We start from the raw sequence: 22,413 nt of genomic DNA, 5'->3' as shown, positions 1-22,413 counted from the left end.
TACGCCCTGTTCACCCATGACTCTGTGGCCACGCACACCTTCAACTCAATCATCAAGTTTGCAGACTACACAACAGTAGTCTGATTACCAACAATGACAAGACAGGGCCCTCACCTCCTCCCTGTAGGCTATCAGAGTGGTGCCAGGGAAATAACCTCTCCCTGAACATCAACAAAATGAAGGCGCTGATCATGGACTTCAGGAAACAGCAGAGGGAGCACGCCCCTATCCACATCGACGGGACTGTTGTGGAGAATGTGGAAAGCTTCCAATTCCTCTGCATACTCATTACTGACAATCTGAAATGGTCCACCCACAAGGCCAAAAAGATCATTAAGGACATCAACCACCCGAGCCACGGCCTGTTCACCTCGCTATCATCCAGAAGGCGAGGTCAGTACAGGGCAATCAAAGCTGGGACCGAGAGACTGAAAAAGAGCTTCTATCTCAAGGCCATTAGACTGTTAAATAGCCATCACTAACCGGCTACCACCCGGTTACTCAGCCCTGCACCTTAGAGGCTGCTGTCCTATATACATAGACATGGAGTCACTGGCCACTTTATTAATGTTTACATACTACTTTACTCATACAGTTGAAGTCGGAAGTTTACATACTTAGGGTCATTAAAACTTGTTTTTCCACAACTCCACAACTCAACTTAAATTTCTTGTTCACACTATAGTTTTGGCAAGTCGTTTAGGACATATACTTTGTGCATGACACAAGTCATTTTTCGAACAATTGTTTACAGACAGATCATTTCACTTAATTCACTGTATCACAATCCAGTGGGTCAGAAGTTTACATACACTGAGTTGACTGTGCCTTTAAACAGCTTGGAAAATTCCAGAAAATGATGGCTTTAGAATCTTCTGAAATGCTAATTGACATCATTTCAGTCAATTGGAGGTGTACCTGGGGTTGTATTTCAAGGCCTACCTTCAAACTCAGTGCCTCTTTGCTTGACATCATGGGAAAATCAAAAGAAATCAGCTAAGACCTCAGAAGAAAATTGTAGACCTCCACAAGTCTGGTTCATCCTTGGGAGCAATTTCCAAACGCTTCTGAAGGTACCACGTTCATCTGTACAAACAATAGTATGCAAGTATAAACACCATGGGACCACACAGCTGGCATACCACTCAGGAAGGAGATGCGTTCTGTCTCCTAGAGATGAATGTACTTTGGTGCGAAAAGTGTAAATCAATCCCAAAACAACAGCAAAGGACCTTGTGAAGATGCTGGAGGAAACCGGTACAAAAGTATATATATCCACAGTAAAACAAGTCCTATATCAACATAACCTGAAAGGCCAGACTATGGTTTGCAACTGCGCATTAGGACAAAGATGATACTTTTTGGAGAAATGTCCTCTGGTCTGATGAAACAAAAATATAACTGTTTGGCCATAATTATCATCGTTATGTTTGGAGGAAAAAGGGGGAGGCTTGTAAGCCGAAGAACACGATCCCAATCATGAAGCATGGGGGTGGCAGCATCATGTTGTGGGGGTGCTTTGCTGCAGGAAGGACTGGTGCACTTCACAAAATAGATGGCATCATGAGGCAGGAAAATTGTGGCTATATTGAAGCAACATCTCAAGAAGCTAAAGCTTGGTCGCAAATGGGTCTTCCAAATGGACAATGACCCCAAGCATACTTCCAAAGTTGTGGCAAAATGGCTTAAGGACAACAAAGTCAAGGTATTGGAGTGGCCATCACAAAGTGATGACCTCAATCCTATAGAACATTTGTGGGCTGAACTGAAAAAGCCTGTGCGAGCAAGGAGGCCTACAAACCTGACTCAGTTACACCAGCTCTGTCAGGAGGAATGGGACAAAATTCACCCAACTTATTGTGGGAAGCTTGTGGAAGGCTACCCGAAATGTTTGACCCAAGTTAAACAATTTAAAGGCAATGCTACCAAATACTTATTGAGAGTATGTAAACTTCTGACCCACTGGAAATGTGATGAAAGAAATAAAAGCTGAAAGAAACAATTCTCTCTACTATTTTTCTGACATTTCACATTCTTAAAATAAAGTGGTGATCCTAACTGACCTGATGGGGAATTTTTACTTTGATGTCAGGAATTGTGAAAAACTGAGTTTAAATGTATTTGGCTAAGGTGTATGTAAACGTCTGACTTCAACTGTATATACAGTGCAATTGGAAAGTATTCAGACCCCTTGACTTTTTCCACATTTTTGTTATGTTAAAGCCTTATTATACAATTAATTAAATACATTTTTTCCTCAATCTACACACACTACCCCATAATGACAAAGCAAAAACCGGTTTTAAAAAATCTTGCAAATGTATTAAACAGATCCCTTATTTACCTAAGTGTTCAGACCCTTTGCAATGAGACTCGTAATTGAGCTCGGGCGCATCCTGTTTCCATTGATCATCCTTGATGTTTCTACAACTGGATTGGAGTCCACCAAAATAATCTGTAGCATTAACGGTTCCCTAGAACACAGTGGCCTCCATCATTTTTAAATGGAAGAAGTTTGAAACCACCAAGACTCTTCCAAGAGCTGGCTGCCTGGCCAAACCAAGCAATCTGGGGAGAAGGGCATTGTTCAGGGAGGTAACCAAGAACCCAGTGGTCGCTCTGAATCAGCTCCAGAGTTCCTCTGTGGAGATGGGAGAACCTTCCAAAAGGACAACCATCTCTACAGCACTCCACCAATCATGCTGCAGAGATGGTTAAAAGTATTCAGACCCCTTTATTTTTTCCACATTTTAAGTTTCAGCCTTGTTCAAAAATGTATTTAAAATGGTTATTTCCCCTCATCAATCTACACTCAATACCCCATAATAACAAAGCAAAAACAGGTTTTTAGAAATGTTAACAACAACAACCCGAAATACTGACATTTTTGTACTTTGAAGCACATTTTAGCAGGAATTACAGCTTCGAGTCTTCTTTGGTATGATGCTACAAGCTTGTCACACCTGTATATGTGTTTCTACCATTCTTATCTGCAGATCCTCTCAAGCTCTGTCAGGTTGGATGGGGAGTGTTGCTTCACAGCTATTTTCAGGTCTCTCCAGAGATGTTCGATCGGGTTCAAGTCTGGCTCTGGCTGGGACACTCAAGGACATTCAGAGACTTGTCCCAAAGCCACTCCAGCGTTGTCTTTGCTGTGTGCTTAGGGTTGTTGTCGTATTGGAAGGTGCACCTTTCCCCAATCTGAGGTCCTGAGGGCTCTGGAGCAGGTTTTTATCAAGGATCTCTATACTTTGCTCCGTTCATCTTTCCCTCGTTTTCCCTTTTGTTTTATTTTTTTTATACATTTGCAAAAATGTCAACCTGTTTTTCGTTTTGTCACAATGGGGCATAGTGTGTAGATTGAGGAAAATACTAAATATTTAATTAATTTTAGAATAGGGCTGTGACGTTACAAAATGTGGGAAAAGGTAAGGGGTCTGAATACTTTCCGAATGCACTGTAGGCTACATATAATGAGTGTCAAAGGAATGAGGTGCAACGCTGAGTCTGAACAGCAATGCTCCCCCAGCTGCAGTACAAGTAGCAGCAGTGGAATGGTAATCTGGAAGGTGGGGCCTGTAAAAAGAGAGCGAGGGAGAAAAATAGAGGGGACCTGCCTTGACCTGTTTCAGACATGAAGGCAATTCACTGATCGCTTTCCAGTAAGTCCCAGAACCAGTTACCAACTCTGCTACTGCTTTCACCCCTTCTGATGTTGGGAACACAAGTACAATCAACTTGGACTGGGAGATAGGCACAGCTGCATGCATTGGAGGTTCCCTGTATGTGCATATGGGGCAATGACCTATCCCTTTTGGCGTAAGTATGAATTCAGAAGTACACAGGCATTAATGTTGTAGATACAAACCACTTCCTACCTGGTAGACCTTACAGCCAAGGAAAAGGACATTTTGTGTCTTCATGCTAAACCATTGAGGTTACAATGCCAAAACAAAGCAACCTCTACACTTGAATTGCAATCCCTTCATATCCTGCCTGTGTGAACATTGGCCAAGTGAACATGTTGGCCAAGTAGAGTACTAAAACTAGTGTTGTCCTGTTCCACCTCCCATTTGGACTCTTTGTGCCAGTCTACTCTAGCAAACTTTACTTTCACCTTTTGACTGGTCACTTGGTCTCTGGTGTTTTTCCTTTGGCGTTGTCACTCTTTCAGTTGACTTTTCCTTAGTGTACATAACGTAGTGTAAAGACTATTGCTGAGAATTTGAATCCTTAGAGTTTACTATGTAAAATTGACTTTTTATGCTATGGAGTGAAAGCAAGCGACGGGGCAGAGTTTGTTCAGTGGCCAAGTGTGTCGCCCATGCAAAGTAATAATTTCCCTCTCTTTTTACGAGCTGGGCTTACACATGATTCGTTTTCCACTTGAGGGAAGCATGCAATGAAATGGCATCTGCTGCCTTTGACTGAAACCAAAGGCTAATCATTATGGGTGTCCAATAAGTGTAATTATCAGACTTACTAGGCGGGCCTGAGGATTACGGAGTGGCTCAATGACTAGTGTGGGGATTAAATTGAAAATGGTGGTTTTCTGCCTTTTGGGCTTTTCAGACCACTTGGCACATTAAGGAGAAAGTGCTCTGGAGTTGGGGTATTATTGAACTGCCCTTAATTGTATAAGTCTAAAATTGTATTTTAGTGAAGTGCTTTCACTCCTAGAATGCTACCCCTCCCTGGGACGGCATAGTCAACGATACAGAGGATGTTTTTTTTTATGGTTCTCCCTGAAATAGCACAGATTAGTCATATTGAGTTTAATGAAGCACACAGCCCACATGTATTGTGATAATGTAATAAAGGCCTGAGTATCCGGGACGGGCTCGTGTTGACGCTACACAGGCCAGCTGGACACTGCTGACTTAGCGCCTGCAAGGGGAATGGATTTATGCTTTTGACATTCCGTGTGTGTGTGTGTGTGTGTGTGTTAAGCAGGGTTATAAATGCCTCTATGGAGTCTGCTAACACTGGCTTCGCCTGTTGGGCTTTGCCTTTTGGGTCTGTTTATTGGTGTTTTTCCCCCAATGGTGCCTCTATGTTCAGGACCCTGGGAAGTGTTAGTGGCCCTTAACCCTTTTCCTGCCAGCCGCACTTTTATCAGTGGCGGGTGGGTGACAGGGCTTGTCTCTGTGATTTCAGCTGGAGTTCAAACCACTTGTCTGTACTTTCTTGCAGCGCCGCTGATCGGTCTTCAGATCCTAGAGATTGAGAGTGTCAGTAAAGCATTCCCAGTTCACACCGCTGTTCACTCACTCATTAAAGAACGCCCTTTGACCTACTGGGGCAGATCCGTTGTCACTCCAAAGATGTCACCCCGGGCAGAACTACGTTATATTTACCCTGTACTAATCTACAGTATATTCCTGTATAGGCCAGGGTGACTTTGGCACTGGCAAGACTTATTCAGAATAGTTTTTTAAAAGTTGCTATACGTCGTTGTTACCAAACAAACCAGATATCATTTTAATGTTACTTTCCATTTCCACTACAACACAGTGAACTAGCCTCTGGACACTGAAACCCAAGCCTGTGTCCATAGAGTCATGCAAAAGACTAATCAGGTATTTATCTCCTTTCCTCCCAGACCCCTTTATTCATGATGATATGAGAATAGGGCCGTTACGTTTAATTTCAATCACTTTTGGATCGAACCCCTTTAGATTTCAACAAAACGTAACCATACATATTTGCCCATGGTAGAATTGGTCAAAAAGTAACTTTGTGGACTTGAATGCAAAACCATTTAAGAGATAGAGGTGCTCAAAGTTGTCCCAATTTGCATTCCCCACCCAATCATCAGACATCCATGTCTTAATCGCTGGAAATTATAAACGGTTGAGTTTGATATAATTTAAAAGCTTACAAACAGGAGTCATAGAAATACAATACATTACCTAAAGTATGTGGACACCTGCTCGTCGATCATCTTATTCCAAAACCATGGGCATTAATATGGAGTTGGTCCCCCCTTTGCTACTATAATAGCCCCCACTCTTCTGTGAAGGGTATCCACTAGATGTTGGATCGGGCAGTGATGTTGGGCGATTAGGTTTAGCTCGCAGTCAGCGTTCCAATTCATCCCAAAGGTGTTCAATGGGGTTGAGGTCAGTGTTCTGTGCAGGGCAGTCAAGTTCTTCCACAATGATCATGACACCATTTCGGTATAGACCACTCTTTGTGGGGGCATTGTCATGCTGAAACAGGAAAGGACCTTCCCCAAACTGTTGCCAGAAAGTTGGAAGCACATACAGTGGGGCAAAAAAGTATTTAGTCAATTGTGCAAGTTCTCCCACTTAAAAAGATGAGAGAGGCCTGTAATGTTCATCATAGGTACACTTCAACTATGACAGACAAAATGAGAAAAACTATTCCAGAAAAATCACATTGTATGATTTTTAATGAATCTATTTGCAAATTATGGTGGAAAATAAGTATTTGGTCAATAACAAAAGTTTATCTCAATACTTTGTTATATACCCTTTGTTGGCAATGACAGAGGTCAAACGTTTTCTGTAAGTCTTCACAAGGTTTTCACACACTGTTGCTGGTATTTTGGCCCATTCCTCCATGCAGATCTCCTCTAGAGCAGTGATGTTTTGGGGCTGTTGCTGGGCAACACGGACTTTCAACTCCCTCCAAAGATTTTCTATGGGGTTGAGATCTGGAGACTGGCTAGGCCACTCCAGGACCTTGAAATGCTTCTTACGAAGCCACTCCTTCGTTGCCCGGGCAGTGTGTCATTGTCATGCTGAAAGACCCAGCCACGTTTCATCTTCAATGCCCTTGCTGATGGAAGGAGGTTTTCATTCAAAATCTCACGATACATGGCCCCATTCATTCTTTCCTTTACACGGATCAGTCGTCCTGGTCCATTTGCAGGAAAACAGCCCCAAAGCATGATGTTTCCACCCCCATGCTTCACAGTAGGTATGGTGTTCTTTGGATGCAACTTAGCATTCTTTGTCCTCCAAACAAGACGAGTTGAGTTTTTACCAAAAAGTTATATTTTGGTTTCATCTGACCATATGGCATTCTCACAATCTTCATCTGGATCATCCAAATGCTCTCTACCAAACTTCAGACAGGCCTGGACATGTACTGGCTTAAGCAGGGGGACACGTAGTGTGTTACTGATGGTAGGCTTTGTTAATTTTGTCCCTGCTCTCTGCAGGTCATTCACTAGGTCCCCCCGTGTGGTTCTGGGATTTTTGCTCACCGTTCTTGTGATCATTTTGACCCCACGTGGTGAGATCTTGCGTGGAGCCCCAGATCGAGGGAGATTATCAGTGGTCTTGTATGTTTTCCATTTCCTAATAATTGCTCCCACAGTCGATTTCTTCAAATCAAGCTGCTTACCTATTGCAGATTCAGTCTTCCCAGCCTGGTGCAGGTCTACAATTTTGTTTCTGGTGTCCTTTGACAGCTATTTGGTCTTGGCCATAGTGGAGTTTGGAGTGTGACTGTTTGAGGTTGTGGACAGGTGTCTTTTATACTGATAACAAGTTCAAACAGGTGCTATTAATACAGGTAACGAGTGGAGGACAGAGGAGCCTCTTAAAGAATAAGTTACAGGTCCGTGAGAGCCAGAAATCTTGCTTGTTTCTAGGTGACCAAATACTTATTTTCCACCATAATTTGCAAATAAATTCATTAAAGCTCCTACAATGTGATTTTTTTCCTCTCATTTTGTCTGTCATAGTTGAAACTTTACAGTTGGCACTATGTATCGGGGCAGGTAACGTTCTTTGAGACTTTCGAACAAAAACATGCAGGGCTTGACATTTACCTGTCAATCGACTTGTCCTTCATACAAGGATGTGACTGAAAATGTTGTTGTGATGTTTGATGAAAATCATCATATTGTTTTTCTTTGGAGATTGCATGGCTCTGTGCTCGATGTTATACACCTGTCAGCAACAGGTGTGGCTGAAATAACTGAATCCACTCATTTGAAGGGGTGTCCACATACTTTTGTATATACAGTTGAAGTCAAAAGTTTACATACACTTAGGTTGTAGTCATTAACTTGTTTTTCAACCACTCCACAAATTTCTTGTGAACAAACTATAGTTTTGGCAAGTTTGTTGTGTCATGCACAAAGTAGATGTCCTAAATCATTTTTCCAACAATTGTTTCCAGACAGATTATTTCACTTATAATTCACAGTATCACAAATCCAGTGGGTCAGAAGTTCACATTGACTAAGTTGACTGTGCCTTTAAACAGTTTGGAAATTCCCGAAAATGATGGTTCTAGAAGCTTCTGATAGGCTAATTGACATCATTTGAGTCTACTGGAGATGTGGCTGTATTTCAATGCCTACCTTCAAACTCAGTGCCTCTTTGCTTGGCATCATGGGAAAATCAAAAGAAATCAGCCAAGACCAAGGAAAAACATTTTAGACCTCCACAAGTCTGGTTCATCCTTGGGAGCAGTTTCCAAACGCCTGAAGGTAGGACTTTCATCTATACAAACAATAGTATGCAAGTATAAACACCATGGGACCACGCAGCCGTCATACCGCTCAGGAAGGAGACACATTCTGTCTCCTAGAGATGAACGTACTTTGGTGCGAAAAGTGCAAATCAATCCCAGAACAATATATATTGAAGCAACATCTCAAGACATCAGTAAGGAAGTTAAAGCTTGGTCGCAAATGGGTCTTCCAAATGGACAATGACCCCAAGCATACTTCCAAAGTTGTGGCAAAATGGCTTAAGGACAACAAAGTCAAGGTATTGGAGTGGCCATCACAAACCCTGACCTCAATCCTATAGAACATTTGTGGGCTGAACTGAAAAAGTGTGTGTGAGCAAGGAGGCCTACAAACCTGACTCAGTTACACCAGCTCTGTCAGGAGGAATGGGACAAAATTCACCCAAATTATTGTGGGAAGCTTGTGGAAGGCTACCCGAAACGTTTGATGCTACCAAATACTAATTGAGTGTATGCAAACTTCTGACCCACTGAGAATGTGATGAAAGAAATAAAAGCTGGAATAAATAATTCTCTCTACTATTATTCTGACATTTCACATTCTTAAAATAAAGTGGTGATCCTAACTGACCTAAAACAGGGAATCTTTATTAGGATTAAATGTCAGAAATTGTGAAAAACTGAGTTTAAATATATTTGGCTAAGGTGTATGTAAAACTTCCGACTTCAACTGTATAGTGTATAATTGATAGAATGGACATATCCCTTAGAACCACAGCAATTTTACTGGTACATAACTGGTACATGGAAATTGAATAGTAATGTTTACTTCTAATTACTACCACAATGATGGCCGCCGGTCCACCCACTGTCAAATGTCAACTTAAAAGGGGAATTTCTATTTTCTATATTTCAGTAGGTTTCCTATGGAAGGTTGACAGTATAGATCTGATCTTCCCATCCAAGTCAACATTCTCTGATGTGTGGATCTCCAACCTTCTTTGTGCTACCTTTTTGAAAGTTGACATTTTAAATTGTATTCCCATTTTAGTACATTTATCAGCCAAAACATGACACCCACCCTGTATTTAAGAGCATGCTGTGTCTCAACTGGTGGCGGGTACAACACACACCTCATGATTTAATATAGGATCTAAGCTACAACATATGCGGGGATAATTGACATTTAATGTTTAAAAATGACTATTTCATAAAGCTTAAAAACATTTTTTTTTTCATTAAAATAGGTTGACAACCCTGTTTGTAAGCTTTTAAATGACATCAAACTCAAGTGTATCTTTTCCAGTGATGAAGACATGGATGCCTCATGGTAGGGTGGGGTATGAAAATGGGTCAACTTTGAGCACTTCTATCTCCTAAATATTTTGGCATTCAGAAAAAGTTACTTTCTGACCACTTCTACCATGGACAAATATGTATAGAATGTTTTTTGTTGTTCAAATCAAAACGGTTGCGGTCAAAAAGTCATTGAAATCAAATGGAGCGACCCAATATTCCTGTGAGGGACACAATAGATTGCCTCTCGTGGTGTAGCTTTGCGTTGTGGCTTAATCTAGGTCGCCTGTCACTGTTGTCATGCTGTAGCATGTTTAAAGTTTAACAGGGCTGTGACGTAAGGCCCAGTGGGGACTTGAGTTTCATTTGGTGTAAGTTAATTTAACCATCCAACCCTTTGGAACTGAAACATTTTGGTTTGAGTATGCCACAAGCGGCTAGGTGTGTGTGTGGCAAGATAAAAGGTACAATACGGCTAAGGGGCCAACGTGATTGAGTCGTGAGTGGCTTTGTGTTGGCATGTCCTTTTTGCGGTGACTTTGGCCTCGTTGGTGTTAAAGCATGCATGGGCTGCTCATTATTGGACGTTCCGATTGGATCTGGCAAATCTCATTCAACCCACTGATGGGGGATTGATGCTCACCCAAGCAGCAGGTGATTGTGGGTAGGGAGGGAAAGGACTCTTTGAGGAGCGACGAGCAGCGTTTTCTCAGTTACTGTCAATATAGTCAGAGCACTGGGACCACAAGGATCATGATGAATCAACAAGTTGATCTGACCAGTTGATCAATGAACTCTTTTCTCAATGTAAGTGGGGCGGCAGGTAGCCTGGTAGTTAGAGCGTTGGGCCAGTAACCGAAAGGTTGCTAGATTGAATCCCAGAGCTGTCAAGGTACAAATATGTTGTTCTGCCCCTGAACAGGGCAGCTAACCCACTGTTCCTAGGCCATCATTGTAAATAAGAATTTGTTCTTAACTGACTTGCATAGTTAAATTAAGGTTTAATTAAAAAATATATATATATTTTTTTAAAGTGCCTGTTCCTGGAATTCAACTGGATCAGAACTACTACATGTCAAGTTCCTCGTACACATTAGTGATGATGGGGGGGTCGATAGTTACATTTCTGGATATTATTTTTTAACTATATATCATTGTTTTTACTATCACAAAATTGTTTTTGAGCTAATTAGCTGTACCTGCACCAAAACTCTGTTCTGTTCATAGCTGCTTCTCCTTTTTTAAATAGGGAGATGATTTGTTTTCTGCTCTTTTATTTCCATGACTGATCAAAACTCGTTTTCTCATGGCTCTCTTGTCCTACTGTGAGCAATACATTTGGAACATTGGATCGTAATAAAATCACAGTATCAAATCACAATACATATAGAATCGTGAGAATCACAATGTATATCATATCAGCACCTAAAGTATAGTGATATTGTATTGTGAGGTCCCTAGCAATTCCCAACCTTAGTATACATGTGGCTCTTTCTTACTCTTGTGACAAGCTAGCAACCCAGTATGTTAATACTAAGCTTTGGCAGATAACTGTTGTCCTTCCTTATAATTATGAGCAATCTCATGGCCCAAATAAAAGGCTCTATTTGAGTGTGCCCAATTGTAATAGTAAATAATTTCTTGCTTTTGTAGATGCCAGGCTGTCTGTCTGACTAAACTGTTAGCATTAGCTGGCTTTTGCTAAATTGACCTAAACCTACCTACCTCTCTGAGGGGGAAGGTAAGAAACCACTTGAGCCAATAAATACTTCATTTTCACACCCTGCACTTTGTAGCCTTTCCGTTTCCCGTAAGAAGGTGCCCTTGGGAAATTCTCTCCATGGCTTCCAAGTTTGTATTGTGAATCGATACAAGCTTTTGACGGACAGAGCGTTAACGGCTAGCATAACAGGTGTGATGTGTTTGAATGTGGGGAATTGGTCAGAACAGAGATTGTAAAACATACCTTTCTGGATTATTTACCCATATGATCCACAAGCTGTAGGCCTACTGCTGCTTGATCTTTCTGTTGGTCTCTACCTCCACCTCACTTGTTTGTTACTGTTTTTAGTGTAAGTTTTTAAGGCCTACTTTTTGGTCAGTACAAGGAGGCTACAGAGGTGATTAAAACATATTGGATCAGATTTTTTTTTACTGAAGTTCCTCAGGCATCTTTTTGGGCACCTATATCTGAAATCATTATGGATTATCCAAAAATTGAAGCTCACGCATCAGATTTACAACACGTTTCGTTGCCCCAGTAGTTCATATTTATGGACCTCCAAAGCCTGCTATCCTCCATCATAGCCTAAATGAACCGACCTGTAAACCATGTGAAGACATTTAGAAAGTAAGGAATGTTCAGAAGGGGGTAAACTTTAATTTGGCCTGTTTAGCAATCCTCCATTTCTTTATCATTGAAACAGACACATTTTGTTGATCTTGCTGCGACACCAGAATAGAATACGTTTCCTTCTTAGTTACATGATGACCTGTTTATGTTTGAGATTTTTCTGTGTTGGTGCATTTTATAAGTGCAATAAAAACCAAAACATTTCCCACCCATTATCTGCGGCTCCCGACGTGTCCCTTTCGGCTGTTTTTCACACGTGGAGTCCACCCTCCTTTTCAGCTTGTTCCAGTAGTATTTTTGCAAGTTATTGAAAAGAGAAATCTGAACCGTTTATCCTTAAAAGGAATGTATGGATAGAAACTTGTTATTAATGTCCTTAACATTGTGTGTAAGGTTGGGCGACATTTATCGACTACGATTGACAGGCATCGTCTATCGATGGGGATGACATCGTGATGTGACGGTTCAGCCTATTTGAACTTGGCTGGCGCCCCACAATAAAGAACGGCGTCTCCCAGCACACAAGTGACACTCCGAAGTAATTTGCCTATTCCTATTTGCTATATTCTATTTCAATAAATATGTGATACAGAACACAATAGAGGAATGTAGGCCAGAAAGAATGGAGAATTCCACCAATGTCCAGTCAGATATCGTTTCTATCTGTCGGATGCATGGGCTTTGGGCAGTAGTCTAAACCTATTATAACGGACACTCCTTAACTACCTTGTGTTTGGCTGTAAAAATGTCATAACTTAGCCTATATTCCCTTCTCTCTCCATTCGAGAGGCTATATGAAGGTTATGCGTCATCGTTTTATGCATGGCTTTCTCCCGATCAAATGCCAAGTTCCATTCAAAATATTATTTGAATAGGCTATTATCAATCACAGCTTTATAATACCTAGAACGAACAATATTATTTATTTTTCTATTTTATGAGACAATGCCATTATTTAGTTCTGAAGATGGTAGACTACTTCTATCCAGCCCATGATGTCACTATGATAATGTTCCTCATCAAACAGTCACTGCTCCATGACTGTGTGCCACAGACACACACACACACAAACCTGCTCCATGCTGAAGCTACTCCACCAGAAAGGAAAATTAGAAAAGAGATTTGTATTATTTGGGGCCTCTCACTAGAATTTTACAGTTTATACTCTGACCTAGAGCTGGGACGATAAACCGAAAATGATCGACACCGACCATACTGATCACTTATCAAAGGCATTTTCGCTGATAACGTTCATTACGATAAGTAGCCTGTACTAGAGAAATGTGAAGATTGAAATGATATACGTTTGCTGATATGGGTGGCTGTTAATAGGACAATAGATGACTTCAACCATTAGTAGTTTAAAGGATAATCATTTTAAAAACTGGTGCACAATGTTATAAAGTTATCGTTCTATTTGTTATCGCATCAATTCAGGCAATTTATCGCGATATGGATTCTTGTCCATATCACTCAGCTCTACACGGAGCACGATACCATTTTGAGTATTGTAATTGGTCTCTTTCAACTCCCGCACCATGGTATTTGAGCTAGGCAAATGTTCCAAAACGATATTTGGTCTCTTACTTTCTGCTGCCTTTTCGGGCGAGATGGTCCTCTGTTTTTAGTTCTCCGTGCCTGCTGTTGGCAGAGGGCAGGTCGGTCCAACCTCGCCAGGAGTTCATCTGGGGGCTCGTGTTGGAGTTCGGTCTCTTACAGCGCTAGCTAGCTGCTGCTGTGCTTTCTTAGGAACTCTGAGAAGACATTGACAGCAAATGTGTGGTTGACTGACTTTGCCAGAGGTGCCTCGAGATTGTACTCGCGCTTCAAAATGTGAGGTGAGGATGGATGGTGATGGATAGGGAGAGACGTGGGTAAAATGTGTAATTTTCCATTCTTGGTGGTTCCTCCTTAACTCGTTCCATGCCTTGCTGCTATGTTTAGTTTTTTACTTTTTGGGCAGCTGCATTCTAGTCTTCACCAGTGGGAAAGAGGGAGGATTGGAGAGAAGAAGAGAGTGGGCTGTGATTAGTGTATTTGGTGTTTGAGAGAGTGAGAGGGCATCTGGTTAACAACCTGGAGCAACTATCAACCAACCCACCTCATTATAATTTAGCCACAGAGAGAGCCCTGCCTGCTATAGCCAAGTAAGCCCATATAAATAGAATCTGGTCATTTATTTATATGGCGTACAGTGCCTTCAGAAAGTATTCACACCCCTTGATTTGATTAAAATTGTATTTTTTTGTCAATGATCTACACAAAATATTCTGTCAAAGTGGAGGAAACATTTTTACATTTGTAAAAAATGTATGAAAATTAGCCCCCTGAGTTAATACACGTTATCTCCTTTGGCAGTGATTACAGCTGTGAGTCATTCTGGGTAAGTTTCTAAGCGCTTTGCACACCTGGATTGTACTAAATTATTATTTAAAAAAATGTTCAAGCGCAGTCAAGTTTGTTGTCGATCATTGCCATTTAAGTCTTGCCATAGATTTTCAAGTAGATTTAAGTCAACTGTAACTAGTCCACTCAGGAACATTCAATGTTGTCTTGGTAAGCAACTCCGGTGTATATTTGGCCTTGTGTTTTAGGTTATTGTCCTGCTGAAAGGTGAATTTGTCTCCCAGTGTCTGTTGGAAAGCAGACAACCAGGATTTCGACTGATAATCCATTTATTTTTATTCTGAAAAAAACTTCCTAGTCCTTGCCGATGACAATCATATGATGCATGCACCACCATACTTGAAAATATGAAGTAGTATTCAGTGATGTGTTGGATTTGCGCCAAACATAACGCTTAGTATTGAGGATAAAATGTTAATTTCTTAGCCAAATTTTGTGCAGTTTTACTTTAGTGCCTTATTGCAAACAGGATGCATGTTCTGGAATATTTTTATTCTGAACAGGCTTCCTTCTTTTCACTCTGTCATTTAGGTTAGTATTGTGGAGTAACTACACTGTTCTTATTCTGATTTTTTAAATCTGCAATGTTGGTTTGGGGCTTGTAAAGTAAGCTTTTCACTGTAAGGTCTACCTACACCTGTTGTATTCGGCGCATGTCACTAATAAAATTTGATTTGTTGATCCATCCGCAGTTTTCTCCTATCACAGCCATTAAACTCTGTAACTGTTTTAAAGTCACCATTGGCCTCATGGTGAAATCCCTGAACTGTTTCCTTCCTCTCCGGCAACTGAGTTAGGAAGGACAACTGTATCTTTATAGTGACTGAGTGTATTGATACACCATCCAAAGTGTAATTCATAACATCACCATGCTCAAAAGGATATTCAATGTCTGTTATATATATTTTTATCCATCTACCAGTAGGTGCCCTTTGCAAGGCATTGGAAAAACCTCCCTGGTTTTGTGGTTGAATCTGTGTTTGAAATTAATTGTTCGACTGATGGACCTTACAATTATCTGTATGTGTGGGGTACAGAGATAAGGTAGTCATTCAAAGATCATGTTAACCACTATTGTTGCACATAGAGGGAGTCCATGCAACATATGTGTCTTGTAAAGAACATTTTTACTCCTGATCTTTTATAGGATTGCCATAACAAATGTGTTGAATACTTATTGACGAAAGACATTTCAGCTTTTCATGGTTAATTAATTTGTCAAAATGAATTCCAATTTGACATGGGGTTTTGTGTGTGGGTCCGTAACGCAACATCTCAATTTAATTGATTTTAAATTCAGGCTGTAACACAACAAAATGTGTAAAAAGTAAAGGGGTGTGAATACTTTCTGAAGACACTGTAAGCCAACAAAAGCCCCAGGTAAACATACCGTCTTGGTCTTACACCCACTCTTCCTCAGGTCCTCTCTGTTATCAGCCGAACGGGGAGCAGGAAGGAGGGAGAGCTGCTGGACTGCATGTGAATGAGTCCTCATTGAGTGATGTCACTCGGCCCCTGAGATAACAGCCGTGGCCTCCGTCCAGCCTTGGGATCCAGGAAGAGGGGGTGTTTATGACCCGTTGGCTCACATTGCCGTGGCAACCACCCTGCGTGTTTTACACATCCCTATCAGGCCGTGTGTGTGTCAGTCGCACTGTAACACATGCGTGTGAAAGAGGGAGAAAGCGAGGGAGCGCTTCTGGAAGCCGGCTTAGTCTGGCTGAATGACAGAAATCCCTCTTCTGGCCTGACCCTGCAGATAGAGGGAACGAAAGGGGGGAGGGAGGGTGGGAGAGGGATGACACAGACACCTGTATCAACATCCACCCCCATAACTGGTTTCATAAATCCACTGCCTCTGTTGGTTCGCAGGCAGGCAGTGCCATGGTTTGTGCTGGTTGCCTGGGGGGGGGGCAGAAGTAACAGAACACTGAGAAAGTACCTTCAAAGAAAATATGGTGCTTTCCCTATTCTTGTCATTTGTAATACTCCTACTCCAGATCATGTATCCAAGTCTTCAGAGGCTAGCAAGGTGAAAGAGCAACTCTGCCACTTTTCTACCTCATCCATTATCTCCAGCGCCAAACCAATATCTACCTACAGTAACAGTCAAAAGTTTGGACACACCTACTCATTCTAGGGTTTTTCTTTTCTTTTTACTATTTTCTACATTGTAGAATAAGTGAAGACATCAAAACTATGAAATAACACATGGAATCGTGCAGTATCCAAAAAGTGTTAAACAAATCAAAATATATTTTATATTTGAGATTATTCAAAGTAGCCACCCTTTGTCTTAATGACAGCTTTGCGCACTCTTGGGATTCTCTCATCCAGCTTCATGAGGAAGTCACCTGGAATGCATTTCAATTAACGGGTGTGCCTTAACAAGTTAATTTGTGCAGTTTCTTTCCTTGCGTTTAAGCCAATCAGTTGTGTTGTGACAAGGTAGGGGTGGTATACAGAAGATAGCCCTATTTGGTAAAAGACCAAGTCCATATTATGGCAAAAGCAGCTCAAATAAGCAAAGATCAATGACAGTCCATTACTTTAAGACATGAAGGTCATCAATGAGGAATAGTGCAGTCGCAAAAACCATCAAGCTCTATGATGAACCTGGCCCTCATGAGGATCGCCGCAGGAAAGGAAGACCCAGAGTTACCTCTGCTGCAGAGGATACGTTCATTAGCTTTACCAGCATCAGAAATTGCAGCACAAATAAATGCTTCAGGGTTCAAGTAACAAACACATCTCAACATCAACTGTTCAGAGGAGACTGCGTGAATCAGGCCTTCATGGTTAAATTTCTGCAAAGTAACCACCACTAAAGGTGGAAGAAGAAGAGACTTGCTTGGGACAAGAAACACAAGCAATGGCCATTAGACTGGTGGAAATTTGTCCTTTTGGTCTGGAGTCCAAATGTGTGATTTTTGGTTCCAACCCGTGTCTTTGTAAGACGCAGAGTAGGTGACAGATGATCTCCAGATGTGTGGCTCACACTGAAACATGGAGTAGGTGGTGTGATGATGTGGGGGTGCTTTGCTGGTGACACTGTCAGTGATTTATTTAGATTGTAAGGCACACGTAACCAGCATGGCTACCACAGCATTTTGCAGCGATACACCATCCCATCTGGTTTGCGCATAGTCCCACTATCATTTGTTTTTCAACAGGACAATGACCCAACACACCTCCAGGCTGTGTAAGGGCTATTTGACAAAGAAGGAGAGATGGAGTGCTGCATCAGATGACCTGGCCTCCACAATCACCCGACCTCAACCCAATTGAGAGGGTTTGGGATGAGTTGGACCGCAGAGTGACGGAAAAGCAGCCAACAAGTGCTCAGCACATGTGTGAACTCCACATATGCTGTTGGAAAAGCATTCCAAGTGAAGCTGGTTGAGAGAATGCCAAGAGTGGCTACTTTACTTTGAAGAATCTGAAATATATTTTGATTTGTTTAACACTTTTTTTTGGCGAGGGTATTTTCTTGCTCCCCACTTCACTGAGATCTCGTAGGGTTTGAAAATCGCTGTTAAACATTTTAACTTTTGTTGATGTCATTGGGTAAAACATATGTAGCCACTGGTTTGGTGCTGGAGATGATGAATATGAGGTTGGAAAGTGGCAAGTTTGCTCTTTAAGGGTCTTGTACTAGCTCTAAAGGGTTGGGACGTTTCAGGTTGGTTTGAACGGACTGACACATCTTTCTTCTAGTCTGAATGTGAACTGTGTAAAACTAGCCTTGTCAATTATGTTTGCTGCTGGCTGGACAGGGATGACTCTTGTTGATGTGGTACGGCAATCCTGTGGGATAATGGATGTGGACCTGTATTTCTGAGGTTCTCCCTCCAGCACTGTAACGTAGAGCCTACATGTACAATCCCTGCACCCGTCTCTCTTCCACCTGGGATCGAACAGGCGTCTTTCAAAATAAAATTCATTCTCCAGATAATTTCTTGTGATCAGAAAATATTCGTGTTCTCAGGGTAAGGAATTTTCAGACGCTAGGGCTACCCAACCACCTTTAACTCCCCCCTCAACAACGAGGGTACTCCTATTTTCTCCTGACGCATAAGCATAAGCGCTAACGTGTATGGGTGGAAGCTTTCGTCAATGGCGTGCCCATACGTCGCTTCCCCCCAGTGTTATTTTCAAGAGGACTCATCTCGAACTCCATCAGCGCGTTGAAAAGGGCCAGCGTGTAACAAGTGGGTTGGGTTTCTTTCTTTCCAGCCAGCCCATTGCTTTTGAAACTCCTCATGCGAGCAGTCTCGCAGCGCAAGCTAAATAGCCATAAAAATAGAATGGTTGGTGAACCACACTTTTTTTAGCTCTGTTTTAAATGAATATTTCGAAGCTGCTGGCTTGTTTTCAAGTCGCAGGGTCTTGCTGTATCCAGGCGTTGGGGGACAGAAATAGGGCCGTCATCACTGTTTGATCCGTTCTCTCCAACTTCTCTGGTTGGAGTGCTGTGTTGACTTTGGCCCGTTCTGGCGAAGGGGTCTGCTGAGGCAACACATGGTCCATGTGTGAGGCATCACTCTCCCGCCATCTGGAGGGCCCTCATGCTTCCTCTCTTATACCACTCCTTCATCCCCTTCTTTTTTCCCCCATGCCCATTGGTAGCTCACTCGCATCACGTCACATTTGCTGTTTAAGTTCCATATTACGCTTAAACGTCCTACTTGACAGAGTTAAGTGTGAAATCTCTGTTGTAGGGTTGTTTTCCCATACACAGATTGAAGCCTTGTCCTGCACTACAAAGAAAAGAAATAGAGAATCCGAAAGTGTTGTGAGAGCATTTGAGTGTTTTCTCCACCATCTTTCTAATAGGTTTCATGAAATGCTCACCATCTCCACTTTCCCTGTACAGTAGCCAACTTTCATGTCACAAGGTGATTTACACAGTGTGTCGTTATGATTGTTTAATTGCACCTGCATACACCCATATTAGGATATGTCAGGCACTTCGTCGTCTGGCATTCCTGCCTCTCCCTCCCCGCCTCTGTGACATGGGCCTGCCTTTGTCCTGAGTAATAAGGCTACAGGAAGGCCTGGCTACCACGGTAGCTAGCTCCTGCCCCACAGGAATCCTTAACACTCCCAGACCTGACTAGCTCATTTGTGTTCTGGAATACCAGGCTTTTTTATGATCCAACATTCTGGTCTTTTTTTGTGTGTGTGGTTCTGGATTTATTTGTCAAGCTGGCCCTCCTCCCCTTTGCTGTGAACTGAACAATGCCCTGTCATGGTTCTACACATTGTATTCAGTTACTTAATTGAGCCACAGTTTGCTCATTCTCATTTTCCCACTGTGGCATGCTGCTATACTCAGCATCCTCGTTCTTTCCCTCAGTGACAGACATATTTTAATTTGACTGTGTTGGTGCCATTGATTACTTTGATAACTCACATCTGGCACGCAGAGGCATGTTTTTCCCCTCCCTGGTCAAACAAGGGCACAGTGACTGTTCACCCACCCACTTGGACCGACCAACTTTTTTGTAACTATCCCCTTTTCACATCCTCCCCTTTTTTCTTGATTTTTTTTTCCCTTTCTCCGTCTCTCGCTCCCTCCTCCACTTTTCCTCTCCCTTCATTTCCCTCTCCTCCCCTCATGCTGATCTGAGGATGGGTGTGGATAGGTGGGCCCCAGCTCTCGGCCATGAAAGAATGCAGTTAAAGTACTGTTTTATCTGCTCTCCCTCCGAGCTGGAGGTCTAAGAGACATCTGGTCCCCCAGACATGCCAAATACAAAATCCCTGAATGGGCAGCATTCCTTTATAAGAAAGCAATACCAATCAATTCTGAATTGTTGGTAAAGTCCAAGAAATACCTTTTTTTTACCCAAGTTAGTCACCCTGTTGAGTGCATTGGCCTGGGGAATGTACTGTACGCATTTTGAAATGAATTGGAGCAGCAATAGCAGTAGGCTAGTATTACTGCTGTTGGTGATCACGATAGAAAAAAAAAAGTGCTGTACTTTCATTTGTTGAGATTCGCTCTCTTCCCTATGTTTGGGCGTACAGTGCGGAAACAAAAGCCGAGCCTTTTGAAAGAGAAGAAGACTTGAGGGTTACTTTTCATCTTGGGATATTATAATAGCACATTACAACAAGCCCTTCAGGTTTTGAGTGAAATGAAGGAGCTCGCAGGCTGCTTGCCTTCGGGGCACATGACAGCTTTATCAATATGGTACAACATTGCTGTCCAACTTCCCTATCTGATGGAATGCAAATATACGAGCAGGAGGCATGCACTTGCGGTTTGTAAATCGCCTGCAAATGACATCTATTTGGTGTTCTATTTTTTTTTTCATGTTGTACTCCACCCTCCCGCCTTCGTACCTCCCTTAGGGCGTCCTGTTCAGCATGTTTAATTTGGGCATTCCTTTACTTCGCTCGCAGACAAAACAACCCGAGAACTTTGAGTGTGCCACAGCCCCCCCCCCTAATCACTCGCAGGAAATGGGCTCCCGTGCAAACTAGCCCCAGCACAAAATAACCCTGCGTGTATTTTAAGGCCATGAAATGTTGAGTTAAGGAAATGCTACATGATCTCTCCCCCAACACACTTTCTTTCTCCCCTGCTCTCGTCCCCTTAGTACAGCCTTTCTCTGTATTTTACTTGTGCTTTAAGGCATGTCATTGGCGTAATCATGGAAAGGTACAATTTCAGAAGTAACTTGATGTACTTTCTCAAGCTGTCTTTCTGCTAGTGGTTGTAGTTTAAATTGTTAGGCAGATGGCGTAATAATACTCCCTACTATTCAGCTGACGTAGATGGGGGGGATGCATGTTTTTGCATGTAAAGGATGAGGGCCAAGGCCGCCTTCGAGAAGGATGTGGCTGATGTTCAGTTTACCATTTGGTTTTCAATGATTTAAGGGAAACCACACAGAGCGAGGAAAGGGCCACTTCAGAGTGTTTGGGGCTTGACAATAATGGTGAGTCGTCATGTCGTGCGAGCCTGTTTACTTCTTTATTTGGTTGTGAAATGGATGGTTTGTCCCTGGTCAATGTTTGAGGTCTTTTGGGATGTCTGAAATATCTGTAAGGACCTGCCAACGGACTGGGATCCGAAACATTGACGTTGTAGTAACAGGAGAGTCAATTGGTGGTTACATTTAGGTAAAAAGATGATGTACTTCAGCCATGACAGTATCAACACTACAGTATACTTCTCTGAGGTCCTCGTTATCACTGTCTTGGCATAACCCACACTTTTGAGTAGAAATTCCATGTTGAGTCGAACATTGAGGCAACGTTGTGTGTAGTGATGGGGGAAAAAAATGTATAGAGTTCCGTATCGCAATATATAATTTTTTGACAATATTATAGCAATATTTGACTCCAGTATCGATTTTGATATCGTTTAGACAATATCACAACATTATTTTTTTGCGCTAGTTGACTGTACCTGCACCAAAACCAGTATTTTTCCTTCATAGCTTGTTCTCCTTTTTAAATAGGGAGCCAATTTTGTTTTCAGCACTTTTCTTTCTTTCTTTCATTGTCTGATCAAAACAAATTTTCTCATGGCTCTCTCTTGTCCCTCTGCAGCAGACCATATGGTGAGCAATATGTTTGGAACATCAAATTGCAATAACATGACAGTATTGAATCACAATACATATAGAATCGTGAGAATCGCAATATATATCGTATTGGCACCTAAGTATCATGATAATATTGTATTGTGAGGTCCCTGGCGATTCCCAGCTCTAGACATAGGGCCAGAATGGAATGAATGGAGCACTGTTGGGCCAGCCAAAAACAAGTTGTCTGGTCATGCATGAGACAATTAAGGCGCAACGAAATGTGACACACATCTGACCGACTTCTCAGACCACCTCGTAGCCAATATACATCAATATCAATGGCTAATTTTACACTGAAGG

The 22,413-nt window shown here is 42.0% G+C and overlaps 1 protein-coding gene across 2 annotated transcripts in view; it reads left to right on the top strand.

Annotated features, from left to right (window-relative positions):
* The window catches only part of LOC112256466 (leucine zipper protein 1), an 84,996-nt gene that overhangs the window by 5,031 nt on the left and 57,552 nt on the right, over positions 1–22,413 (top strand). The gene's annotated exons all lie outside the window — the stretch shown is intronic.

This window comes from Oncorhynchus tshawytscha, linkage group LG08, assembly GCF_018296145.1.
Source record: "Oncorhynchus tshawytscha isolate Ot180627B linkage group LG08, Otsh_v2.0, whole genome shotgun sequence".
In the NCBI taxonomy this organism is placed as follows: domain Eukaryota; kingdom Metazoa; phylum Chordata; class Actinopteri; order Salmoniformes; family Salmonidae; genus Oncorhynchus; species Oncorhynchus tshawytscha.
The sequence above is the reverse complement of the archived record's forward strand: the minus strand, read 5'-3'. Positions and strand labels throughout refer to the sequence as shown.